Source organism: Colias eurytheme, chromosome 11, assembly GCF_061535395.1.
Source record: "Colias eurytheme isolate Ceu_HAF_F1 chromosome 11, ilColEury1 Martin Lab GWU primary, whole genome shotgun sequence".
Taxonomy (NCBI): Eukaryota; Metazoa; Arthropoda; class Insecta; order Lepidoptera; family Pieridae; genus Colias; species Colias eurytheme.
This window is the reverse complement of record NC_142990.1, coordinates 4,504,205-4,516,527: the sequence shown is the minus strand read 5'-3', so window position 1 is coordinate 4,516,527 and position 12,323 is coordinate 4,504,205. Positions and strand designations below refer to the sequence as shown.

At 29.5% G+C, this 12,323-nt stretch overlaps 1 protein-coding gene across 1 annotated transcript in view; it reads left to right on the top strand.

The window, feature by feature from the left end:
* The first annotated feature begins 288 nt into the window (after positions 1–288).
* The window catches only part of LOC149904519 (very long chain fatty acid elongase AAEL008004-like), a 41,052-nt gene continuing 29,017 nt past the window's right edge, over positions 289–12,323 (top strand). The window contains exon 1 of the mRNA XM_090106781.1: positions 289–350. The gene's annotated coding sequence lies outside the window, so the exon portion shown is untranslated. The remainder of the gene's footprint in view (positions 351–12,323) is intronic.

The following is a 12,323-nucleotide window of genomic DNA, read 5'->3' as shown; positions in this document are numbered from 1 at the left end:
AATATTTATGAGTGAGTCTCTCTTTTGAGTTGCGTGCGCCACATTACTTGCTTTATAGTCTTGATTTAGGTAGCTTCGTACTGTGTATAATTTGTTGTTTACAAGAATAAATTAATATATTGAACTAACTTGAACTTGTTTAGTTGACATAGAACACAGTCTAATATCGTGCTAAAGCGATTTGCATCCGCGTCGTAATCACCGTATAATAAAATAGTCAAAGAAATACAACGTTCTCGTATTTATTCTCTTAACGCGCGTCGTCATATACTTACGTACGAAAAGTTGTAACCCTGTATTAGATACAAACGAATATTTTAAGCATTGTGTACATATTTTCTTATTATTTGGTGAGTACGTCACTTCTTAATACATTTGCTTCCTCGTATTCACGCTTATGTGACAAATTTGTGTGACAACGAGGATATAGAGGCCTACATAAAATACATTTATATTATCCGGAAGCATCTGCCAATAATAATGATACTTTAATTAAGTATTTTATTTGTTTGTTTACAAATCAACGTTAATCCAACGTTACCTATAACCCATTAAATTAAAAATAATTTCTAATAGTTATTTGACTGTAGTCCTATAAAACATTTGTATCAAGCTTCAAATTTGCAGATAATATTTTGTCGGAATTAGAGTTAAAGTTAAGGTAAGATTCTAACAATTTTCACTTGTGTTGTAGGTAGAGAGGTATCTATGTTTAAGTGATATTAAGTAATTTTTATAATAGAAATAATTAAAAATATCAATAATAACACGCAAATGGTTGTTTCTATATCTCATCTATTTACGAATCTAAATAAAACATTTAATAAGCATAAAATGTCAATTATACATATAAATAAAAGACTAGCTTTCCGTCCGCGGCTTCGCTCGCTTTGTCTAAAACGTACTGAATAAAATACTAAGTAAAACCTTCCTCGAGAATCACTATCAATTAAAAAAACCGTATCAAAATCCGTTGCGTAGTATTATATATTATATTATAAATTTAAGCATACAAAGGGATATAGCGACAAAGAAAGCTATTTTTTATAACGTATGAAAAAACGGACAGGTTGGATGGATTTAAATGTAATTTCTTCAGTTTTTACATTTCCTCTAGAATCTATTGTAACATATATAAAACTCAAAGGTGACTGATATAGTGATCTATCAACGCACAGCCCAAACCACTGGACGTATCGGACTGAAATTTGGCATGCAGGTAGATGTTAGGACGTAGGCATCCGCTAAGAAAGGATTTCCCAAAAGTCTTGCGGGAACGGGGAAAAACGGGGATGCACGTACAAAGTCGTGGGCGGAAGCTAGTATGCTTATAAAGTTATAAATCTATAAGTATTTTAAATTTATTTGTTTTTATGGAAAGTTTTCTTTAATCTACATACGGCATACCCGCTTATTAACATTTTGGGTTCCTTTCAACGATATGTTGGTTTTTGAAGCAACATACGGAAATTATTTTTAAAAATGTTAAAAAAATATTTTTATTTTTAAATATGCGACATAACATAACTAATTTGTAATCGTGCAGAAATATTTTAAAGCAATTAAAATGACTAATAGGTATACGTTTTACGAAATAATAAACCGGCCAAGTGCGAGTCGGGCTCGCGCACAAAGGGTTCCGTAGCAGCAAATATAATAAATTACAGTTAAATCAACCTATCTCCAAAACTATAAGAGATACTTTGATCAAACCAAAAATCGTTGAAAGAGTTAATTAGCATGCATCACCTCTATTTTTTTTAGAATTTTATACCCCGTAGTTATAAAAATAGAGGGGGGGGGACATACTTTTTACGACTTTGAGAGCTGATATCTCAAAAACCGTTCACTTTAAGAAAAATGTTTTTTAGAAAACTTTATATCATTTTAAAAGACCTTTCCATTGATACCCCACACGGGTATGTACATCGAAAAAAAAAATTTCATCCCTCAGTTACATGTATGGGGGGCCCCACCCCCAATTCTTTTTTTTACTATTTAGTGTCATATTTTTGTAGCGGTTCATACAACACATATTCCCATCAAATTTCATCACTGTAGTACTTATAGTTTCCGAGTAAATCGGCTGTGACAGACGGACAGACGGACAGACGGACAGACGGACATGACGAAACTATAAGGGTTCCGTTTTTGCCATTTTGGCTACGGAACCCTAAAAACCACAATTAAATGATATAGAGAATATTTGTTTTTAACATGCTCATATTAGCTTCTCCATGCATGTTTGTATGTAACCGACTCCTTAAGAATCGTTTTTGGCCCACTTTATTTAAACGTTGTACTCTACTCTTATCAAGGATCGGTGACAATACAATAATTTCAGGAGTTGAGCGTGGTTTTATTTTTTATTTTTAGCGGTCCGCCCCGGATTCGCCCGTGGCACATACCTATTTCGCAATAAAAGGTAGCCTATGTTCTTTCTCAGGGTCTAAAGATTATCTATGCCAAATTTCATCAAAATTGGTCCTGTAGTTTATGAGCCTATTCATTACAATCAAACAAACAAACAAAGTTTTCCTCTTTATAATATTAGTGTAGATTTCCACAATAATGTCTTAAAGTTGTAAACTTTTTTATTTAAGCTATGCGTAAACAAAACAAGAACATTGAGTTCCTATTAAAAAATAAAAACGATTTGTATGCAAATACTCTTTTTGCGGTTTTCCTATTAAACCATATTATAATAACTCAGTTTCTATCGAATTAAAAATACAAATAAAAACTTCAACAAATTTTAGAAGAATATGTGTTTTATTTAAATATTTTACTTACCTAACGGAATTTAAATTATACGTTTTTTTTATAATTTATCTTTGTCAACCATTATATAGAAGAATTGCCATTACAATGTTGATTTTGTAATTGAGCGCATGTATTAATAACACTATCTACCTATAGGTACCATAATAGAATATCATATGTGGTAGATACCTAACTACTTACTGGTAGGTTATTTAATTCTATAGATGTAATATCAAAATTTAGATAGATATATTTTACAATTATCATTTAAGAATTTCATTGCGTTAAACTGTAAAATGATGATGATAAAACTTATTACGATTTCCAATTAATATTCCATATATTTTGCTTCTTCCAGTCTTTCTACTTGTTTTTCCATCAAGAGATATCAATAAATCCAACCAAAAGTCCTGAAGAAAATTATGCATATATCTTGTTATTATAATATTATGTTAGTGTAATCATAAAGCACTTAAATCACCGAAATATTCAAAATTTCTAAAATATTTACCGACACAAATATATCTAATCTTTATTTAATTTGTAGTACAATTATGAAATAGAGACTTATTTTACTTGGATGTAAAACGTGCTTTATCAACAGACATGTGAGCACGGCCGAAAGATAAGTAAATAGAATCTTATTGTGTTTTATAATTCTTGTATTATGATATATTATAGATAATAAATAATGATGCATTCCTGAGATGATAAGATATAGATTTACTATAACACGGTGAGTGTAAAAGTAATTCACTTTTTAGTTATCACAGTTATCGATATAGTATACGATAAAGTTTAAATTTAGCGACCCCCAAATAATAATTGACCCTTGGTAAGTAGTACCTTTATTCGGTTTACCATTTAGGTAGGTACAGGTTAGGTAGGTAAATATTTTTTTCTGAATTAGGTATAAAACATTAAAGTAATTATTTCCGTGACCTACCTCTATTGTGATAAAAAATAACCCTATATAATTATTGCAACAATTTAATGCAACGTTACTGACGGTATCGCGGTTTATTCAAAGTAATTATATATTATCTTCTTCTTCTTCTTATATATAAAAATGAATCGCAAAATGTGTTGGTAAGCGCATAACTCGAGAACGGCTGAACCGATTTCGATAATTCTTTTTTTATTATATTCCTTGAAGTACGAGGATGGTTCTTATGGAGAGAAAACGTATAAAAATGAATCGCAAAATGTGTTTGTAAGCGCATAACTCGAGAACGGCTGAACCGATTTCGATAATTCTTTTTTTTTTATATTCCTTGAAGTACGAGGATGGTTCTTATGGAGAGAAAACGTAAACATGTACCACGGGCGAAGCCGGGACGGACCGCTAGTAATATATAAAAATGAAACCCGTTTCGCGTTGTCACGGCATCACGTGTGAACGGCTGAACCGATTTCGATAATTCTTTTTTATTATATTCCTTGAAGTACGAGGATGGTTCTTATGTAGGGAAAACGTAAATATGTACCACGGGCGAAGCCCGGGCGGACCGCTAGTATATAATAGAGATTTCATAGTATTTTTTTAGATTTTATAGTATCTCTAGGTATTCTCTACATTACATTTTTTTCATCTGTAAGAATTTCCCATAGGGTAGTGAAAAACAATAAATTGTTTCTGAGCATGCAATTAATATACTAATTTTTAAATGTTAGTATGTAGTTGGGTTGCAATTAAGTTATATAATTGCAGCGAGTTGAAATTAAGGGGTGTGACGAAAGGTTGCTCCATAAGAGCTAATTTTCACTTTTTCAGGAAGTGTCATGTTGAAAAATAAACAAAAATAAAAGAGCATTGCTAAGTATCCCAATATAAACATTTGTATTTATATTAAATAAGTTTTGTTGATTCAATGGTTTCTACAAACGTTAAAGACCAACCAATTGGGAGATATGTACTGTGTAATAACTTTTTTAATTTATATTAAATATGCACAATATTTCATCTTAATGAATAGGTATGTAGGAATTTTTTATAGTAATAAAATAAATGATGTATATATTTTACCTTGTCACAAAAACATTCATTTTTTTTCAGAATATTTTTCGATTTATAAGAATTGTAATTATAAAATATTTTATAATACAGGATATTATGTTATTATTACCTAATTACTTTATTTCCTCATAAATATTATTGAGTAAGGCCATAATAAACATATTATAAAATAGCTTAGAATCATTTCTTGATAATATAGAGCCTGTGATTATTAATTAGAAAACCCTAAGTAGACCTAGTCAGTTTTCCGTAAAATATTAAATAATATAGCATAAGGTAAAAACAAAAAGCTTCATTTTTTAATTCTCTTTCAGAAAGTTATCATTTATCTGGTTGAAAATGATTATAGTTTTTATTTTTTAGTTCAACCCATCTATACTAATATTTGTATACGTAGTATATTATTATTAGTCTGTGCTAATATGTATTATAAAGAGGAAAAGTTTGTAATTATGTATCTAATTATGTATGTATGTACGTATGTAATGTTTTCACGCATAAACCTCTTAACCAATTATGAAATGAAATTTGGCACAGACAATCGTTAGACCCTGAGAAAGAACATACGCTACCTTTTATTGCGAAATATGTATCACGGGCGAAGCCGGGGCGGACCGCTAGTAATTGATAAGTTAATGCACCAAAGAGGGAAAAATCTTGTTAATGTTACTTCAATCGCCGTAATTGCGTCATATGCATTGGTACCAAATAAAATTCAAAAAATATAGCCCCCATAATAATCACAGGCAAATAAAAAATCGAAGATATTGTCCATTTAGTAAACAATTATGATTAAAGACCACGTCTTTGTAAGTTAATACCTACTAATAAACAACTGTTTAAATTTACTTTGATGTAATTTATGTGATACTGTATTACAGTACTATCCATACTAATATTATAAATGCGAAAGTAACTCTATCTGTCTGTCTGTTACTCAATCACGCCTTAACTACTGAAGCAATTGGCATGAAATTTGGTATAGAGATATTTTGATACCCGAGAAAGGACATAGGATAGGTTTTATCCCGGAAATCCTACGGGAACGGGTTTTTCTTTCAAAACGCAGGAGAAGCTGTGGGCGGAAAGCTAGTTATACAATATACATATATTCTGTGGTATTACTTCTTATCCAAACAATCTTCAAACAATAATCACAATTCACATAGGTACATGTATAAGAATATAAAAAATGTTTTTAAGAAAATGTGATTGCGGCAAATAGCGAATTCCGTGGAGAATTGAAGGTAAATGCAAACCTAGTTCAAAGTTTAACGGTTCAGTAAACATTAATTTTATCGTTTTGGGTACCTTGAAGACTGATTTTGACAGACTTGATTTTTTTATAGATAAATTTGCACCATATTTTGTTGTATAAGCTATAAGCTGTTTAATTGTATAAAATAAAGCTATCCTTACTCTAACTAACATTATATTGAGACAAATGTCAGTTATTCCCAAATGCTAGCAATGTGTTTTACACTTAGTAGGGACACAAAGTTATTGGTATAAATGATTCGCCCATTGGAAATTCTTTTGGTTATAAATATTCACAGTTTAGGATTTTCCCTTTTTATCTGCTTGTTATGTCTAATCTCATGATTTGCCATAATAAACAAAAATAACCAGTTATTTTTCTAATTGTAAAATGTATCTTCGAAGTAGGTATTAGATGGTTGAGTTATAAGATTCCCCTCCAATCATTGTGTTTCTATCTATATTAATATTTGCATTATAAACCAGGTGCTATAGTTTAGGTATACAACACATGGTAAACTGGTATCCACGATTAATCTATTTCTATGAATCATTGCAATTTTAATAATTTTCTAGATCTAGCCCTACACAAGTACTTATTTATTAAAGAAACCTGTTTTATAAAGGAAAAATGTTATAATTCCTACGTCAGAGTTTTTAATAGAGTTAGTAATTATAGACCCGCTTCTATATACATGATCTTTGTTTATCTATAGTAATTATGACACATTATTATAAACCGTAAAGAATATTCGTGACAAGTGAGCAATAAACTCCATGTTTAAACATTATACGACTCAGATTTACGTATGTTTTACATATATTATTAAATATATTTAATTTTTCCACGTGCATCATACACAAGTGCAATGTCTATAGCGTTGTAGAAATTGAATAAATTAACAGAAAATGCAATTTACTTAGGTATGTAAATCCAATTAATTAATAAATTGTTACATTACATATTCAAAATAATTTTTCTATCGATGTTCCTCGTCGCTATTCATGAATTTTGAATACTTCACTGCATTCATGCTGTAGAAAACATAAAAAAACATTCATACGAGAAACGTTTTGAAAGGTAGCAAAAGCCGAATACACTTGTATTAATCTTTAGCATCAATCATCATATACCTATAGTATACAATCTAGTAATCTCTTCTGATAGTTTTAAAAAAATTAACACATATTCATGCTTTGAACGAAGAACCTATTTGATTCGTACGAATGTTAGATAATTAATATATAATAGGTATAATATAAACCCATTTCTTGTAACAATATATATGTATTAAAAAATTTAATATAAATCAATACAGAAAATAAATGCAGATTTTAAAATTTTCATTTGCAAATGAAATTGTTTTTGTTCAAACATAAAATGTTTTAATCAGGAAATATGTAGCTCGTTTACCTTCTGCATATGCTGATCTAAGTTAATAATTAATTATTATTTGAATAGTCATTTACTATTATTGACTTCTTATGATAACTCACACATATATAAGAGATCTATAAAATAAATATCTCATTTTTAAAATATCAATTAGGTATATTAAGAAGTCGCAGTCGATTCTCGATACAGACAGAACCTATTATATCAAGGAAAATTGTTTTAAATGTAAATTATATAAATTTTTGTTGGTCCTGATAATAGACGTAGTCAGTAGTGATAAAACTGAGTACGTATTACCTAAGCTAGCGTGAAGATAAATGTACCCACATACAAATTTTTTGTAACCCTTGAAATCTTATAAATTTTCTTGTAAGAGAGACCTATTTATTCTTCTTCGTAGAGAGAAGTGACCTATATTCGTATTCGTTCGTCGTATTGCCATTTCATTTAAAATACAATCAAATTTCGAAAGCTTGTCTTATTATTTCCGTCCGTATAACTTTAATCATTTGCTGCAATAGGCAAACGAAATAGAGACAGGAATCGTATCAGGCGTTTTTGTGTTTTCGTGCAGAACCCAATTCCACCTTCAAATAAAATTCTATATGCACGTGTTAATTCGCGTGAGAGCGAAACTTTACGCACTCTATTAAAACTAGAATATATTAAATTTATTAAAATATTAACTTGATCAAAGAGGACTTTATGGCCTTTGGACATATCGTTTACATATTTTCGTCGTCATTATACGAAGAAGGTCAAGCGAGTACCTATGATAATCAATTATTATGTTGCAAAATTAATGTTTTACAGCTTTTTTGACCTTCCATTACAGTAATATGTAACATTCAGTCTTTATAGTCCCTACTGGAAGGTATATCACGTTTTATTACTCGGTGTAGACAACCATTAAGTGAATTAAAACAACTTATAATTTATATAGCGCTTTATACATAACTGTACGCACTCTAGTTTCAATCCTTGATTTAATAAATAGAATGTTTTGTAATGATAATTATAATTAGAATGTGTTCATGTGAATTATAATATCATCATTGGAATTAATTTGGTTTGATTAAGGTTCAAGTAGGTAGGTATAGTTTTAAGTTTTGCATGCATTATATCTAAATCTTACATATTTAAAAAGAAAGCTTTTCTAAATTAATCATATTCGTTAAACCTAATATATCAATGCTATGAATTATAACTGAATTGAAAAGATATAAAATAGAAAATTCTAATAGGTACTTAAAGTTTCTACGTAATAAGAGCAACCTACGATATCCCCCTAGAATCAAAAGTACCTATAACTGTGGTATAACTACATCCTACTAATATTATAAATGCGAAAGTTTGTGAGGATGTGTGTGTGTTTGTTACTCTTTCACGCAAATACTACTGAACCGATTACAATGAAATTTAGCACACTTATAGAGGATAACTTGGATTAACACATAGGATAGGTTTATCCCGGAAATCCCACGGGAACGGGAACTATGCTGGTTTTTCTTTGAGCGTTTTCCTAAAACCCGCATAGTTCCCGGGCGAAGCCGCGGGCGGAAAGCTAGTAATTGTATATTTTATTATGCACAATGTATCTAAGTCATGATCATACTATTATATACCTAATTGAACTTGAAAATTATTCTTGTTTATGAGAAATTAAGTACGCGTGCATTGCGGTATTTAACCACGATATTTGCAAGTGTGGAAAATTTTTTGATCATAACAAACGTGCAAACGGATTTTCCTAACCATTATAGCATAGATCGATATTTTCCAAACAAAAAACAATCCGTTATGCTCTTGGTTATACTTCTCGACTCATAATTATCTATATTTAATACTGGCTACGAGTTTTATTGCGTCAAACTCAAACTTTACAATGTAATTTTAGCCAATTTAATAACAGACAATTATATACTAATGGCTGTAAATATTGGGCATGTACATTTACCGTGTATAAGAATATATGTTTTAATCTTTTATAGCCACCATAACGGTCAATTTTTTCATATTCCGTGATTTTTATTGTAATTCAAATTTCCATTATTCAAGTTGCGACTGTCCTTTCGAAAAATCTACATAAGTATCTAACATTTTGCTTTCTAGTAATTTTCTCAGTCTTATCTATACTTTGTGTCCATTATCAATTTTATTACAATAAACGAAGGATTGTAAAGGATATAAGGAATATAATATGAAAACAGAACTATATATTATATAGATACATTTATAAATCTTATAAGTTATACTTATAACAACATCCTTCTATATTCAGCCATTTTACTAAGTACTTAGTTACTTAGTTACGTAGTAGGAAATGATATAAAAAACAGACGTGGAAACCCGACGTTATTTCAAGCCATAAGCACATTGTTTTATCAGATTGTGTTGATGTCAATGCATCGTGCGCATCACCGTTAAATCGATATAGTTTACATAGACGTGTGAATGTGAACAATAAATAACTGAAAAAGCGGAAAATACTGTTCTGAAGTTTTAAAATATTACGAGATATTGGTAAGTACAAAGGTGTAAAAATATATCATAGTAGCTGTCCCGACAAACGTTATTCTGCATTACTCTTATCAGAATGAAAAATAGATGTCCGTCGATTTTCAGATCTACCAATAGGGACACAAAATTTCATAAGAATCGGTCCAGCCACCGTAGGAATATCGTAACTAACATTATGACACGAAAATTTTATATATATGTTTTTAGAGAAGAAATATACAATTCTAGCACCTAGATTTTTTTCATTTTAATAATTAACATAGTATTCATATAATTATCATTAAGGCTGTAGACGAACGAAAGGAACTTATGGGATGAAAGGATTTCAATTCCGCCGTGTATCTTTACATTCTCTTATTTATGATTAGTAGATATGCGTTGTATAAACTCATACAATGTCGAAAATTAAGTTAGAATTGCGGTAAATAACCGGTCGAACCGGATGCTGACCACGAGTAATGAATGGAGATTTTTAATAATCACACGCTCAAAATGAATAAAAAATAAAGACGCCGAATAAACCCAAATGTAACAAAGTTCAAAAACCTTGAAATTCTGTGACTTATAAATTTTAGTACAATTCATGAACTAAGTAATTAATTTAAATAATAGAATGTATATTTTATTGATTAAATATTAATATGTTGAACTTATGGATTACCTATATGCATAGCATTGTACCTATAATTATAATTTTTAATCAAGTTTTTGTTGATCTGCATCTTGTTAATTAACATTATACTTTTCAGGCTAATGAAAAACCGGCTGTTGAAAAAAAGTACTTTGTACGTAAAAGTGAATTTTGAATATGAAAAAAATAAATTTACATCGTTTCTGTATCCAAATAAAGCAATAAACATAAAATGTCATCTCAATAACCTATTTTTTGTAAACAATTTCTTCAAACGCTACGTCGTTGCGTATTAAACAGGATGTAGAGTAGAAAACAAGTAAAACAATTTATGAAGTAGCGCCAAATGTTTGAATAAATGAAAACACCATGTATGACGTATTATTTTTACCATTGTAGATACATCTGTAATTATTGTACCCGGACATCAAATTTTGCGCAATGTCAAATTAATTTACACCTTTGCGTATGTTAAGACTTATAAATTAGATAATTATAATGGATAAGCCTTATACTTTTTTTTTAGTCTATTGCATATAAATAGAATTTTTTAAGTTCAAAAAATTGTAATCACAAAAAAAATGCTGCTTTTTATCCTTATATGAACATTGCTACGCTTTTTGTAAGCATTTTATGAGTTTTAAAAAGTCCAAAGTTTACATTTAATATTTTTAGTTAATTTGTTTGACAGGAAAATTTAAAGATTATATCTTTTAAATACTGTCTTTGCGTTTTTTATTGCACGCATAATTAATTAGAAGTTGCAGATATTGATTCTCATGAGTTAAGTAGATTCTCGAAAGGACGGTCATTGTCAGTTTGCTGAACGTTTATTTCAATATCAAAGGTCAATGACAAGTAATCACAAGTAAAATCCATATTATAATATCAGAAAATTGCACTTAATCATGGGTGGCGGAACTGATGATGATTAATTGGGATATAAACCTTAAAAATATAAAATTTATAAATCTATAGAGAAAATATTAGGCATACTATCAGAATGATCTGAATTTAATATGAATTATGCATACCTGCTATATGAATAGAATATGCTGAATTTACTCTTCAGTTATTAGAAGACCAAATTATAAGAACTTAACTTGAATTAAAAGACTAGATATGTATGTATTATATAGGTAATTAAAAGAGTATAGAAATAAATAAAAAAATATTGAAACTTTTTAATTAGGTAGTTAAAGTTGTAACTTTGCCTTATATACTAAATTTATTAATAACATTATGATGTTTATGCTACATTTTAGCAACACAAATCACGGAGATGTCGGCACAAAAAAATTTATACCTGTAACTATTAAGTTTGCTACGATAAAAACAGCATACAATTTACCGTTATAGTTAATGATGACGAACAGATAATAGAGAATAAATAAATAAAAACTCTCGGAAAGTTTCTTAATGAATTACGGTTAAACGGAAATTACCTTAACGATTCAAATACGGATGTTATACGTAGGTTCTGTGTACTATGATCACATCAAACATTTTATAATTGAGGCACAAAATAAGCGTAAATAAAAACCTTAGCTATTCGTTATCAAATGCTAATTGATTCAACGCTGTTATGGGTCACGAGCTCGAATGATATAGGTATTCAGGCATAACATATTTACGTAGATAGGTATAATTAAGCTTGCCTTATGTCGTAAAATTCCCACATCATAAAGTGCTAACCATTACATAAAATAAAACTAATCTATTAAGTATGTTATGGCCAA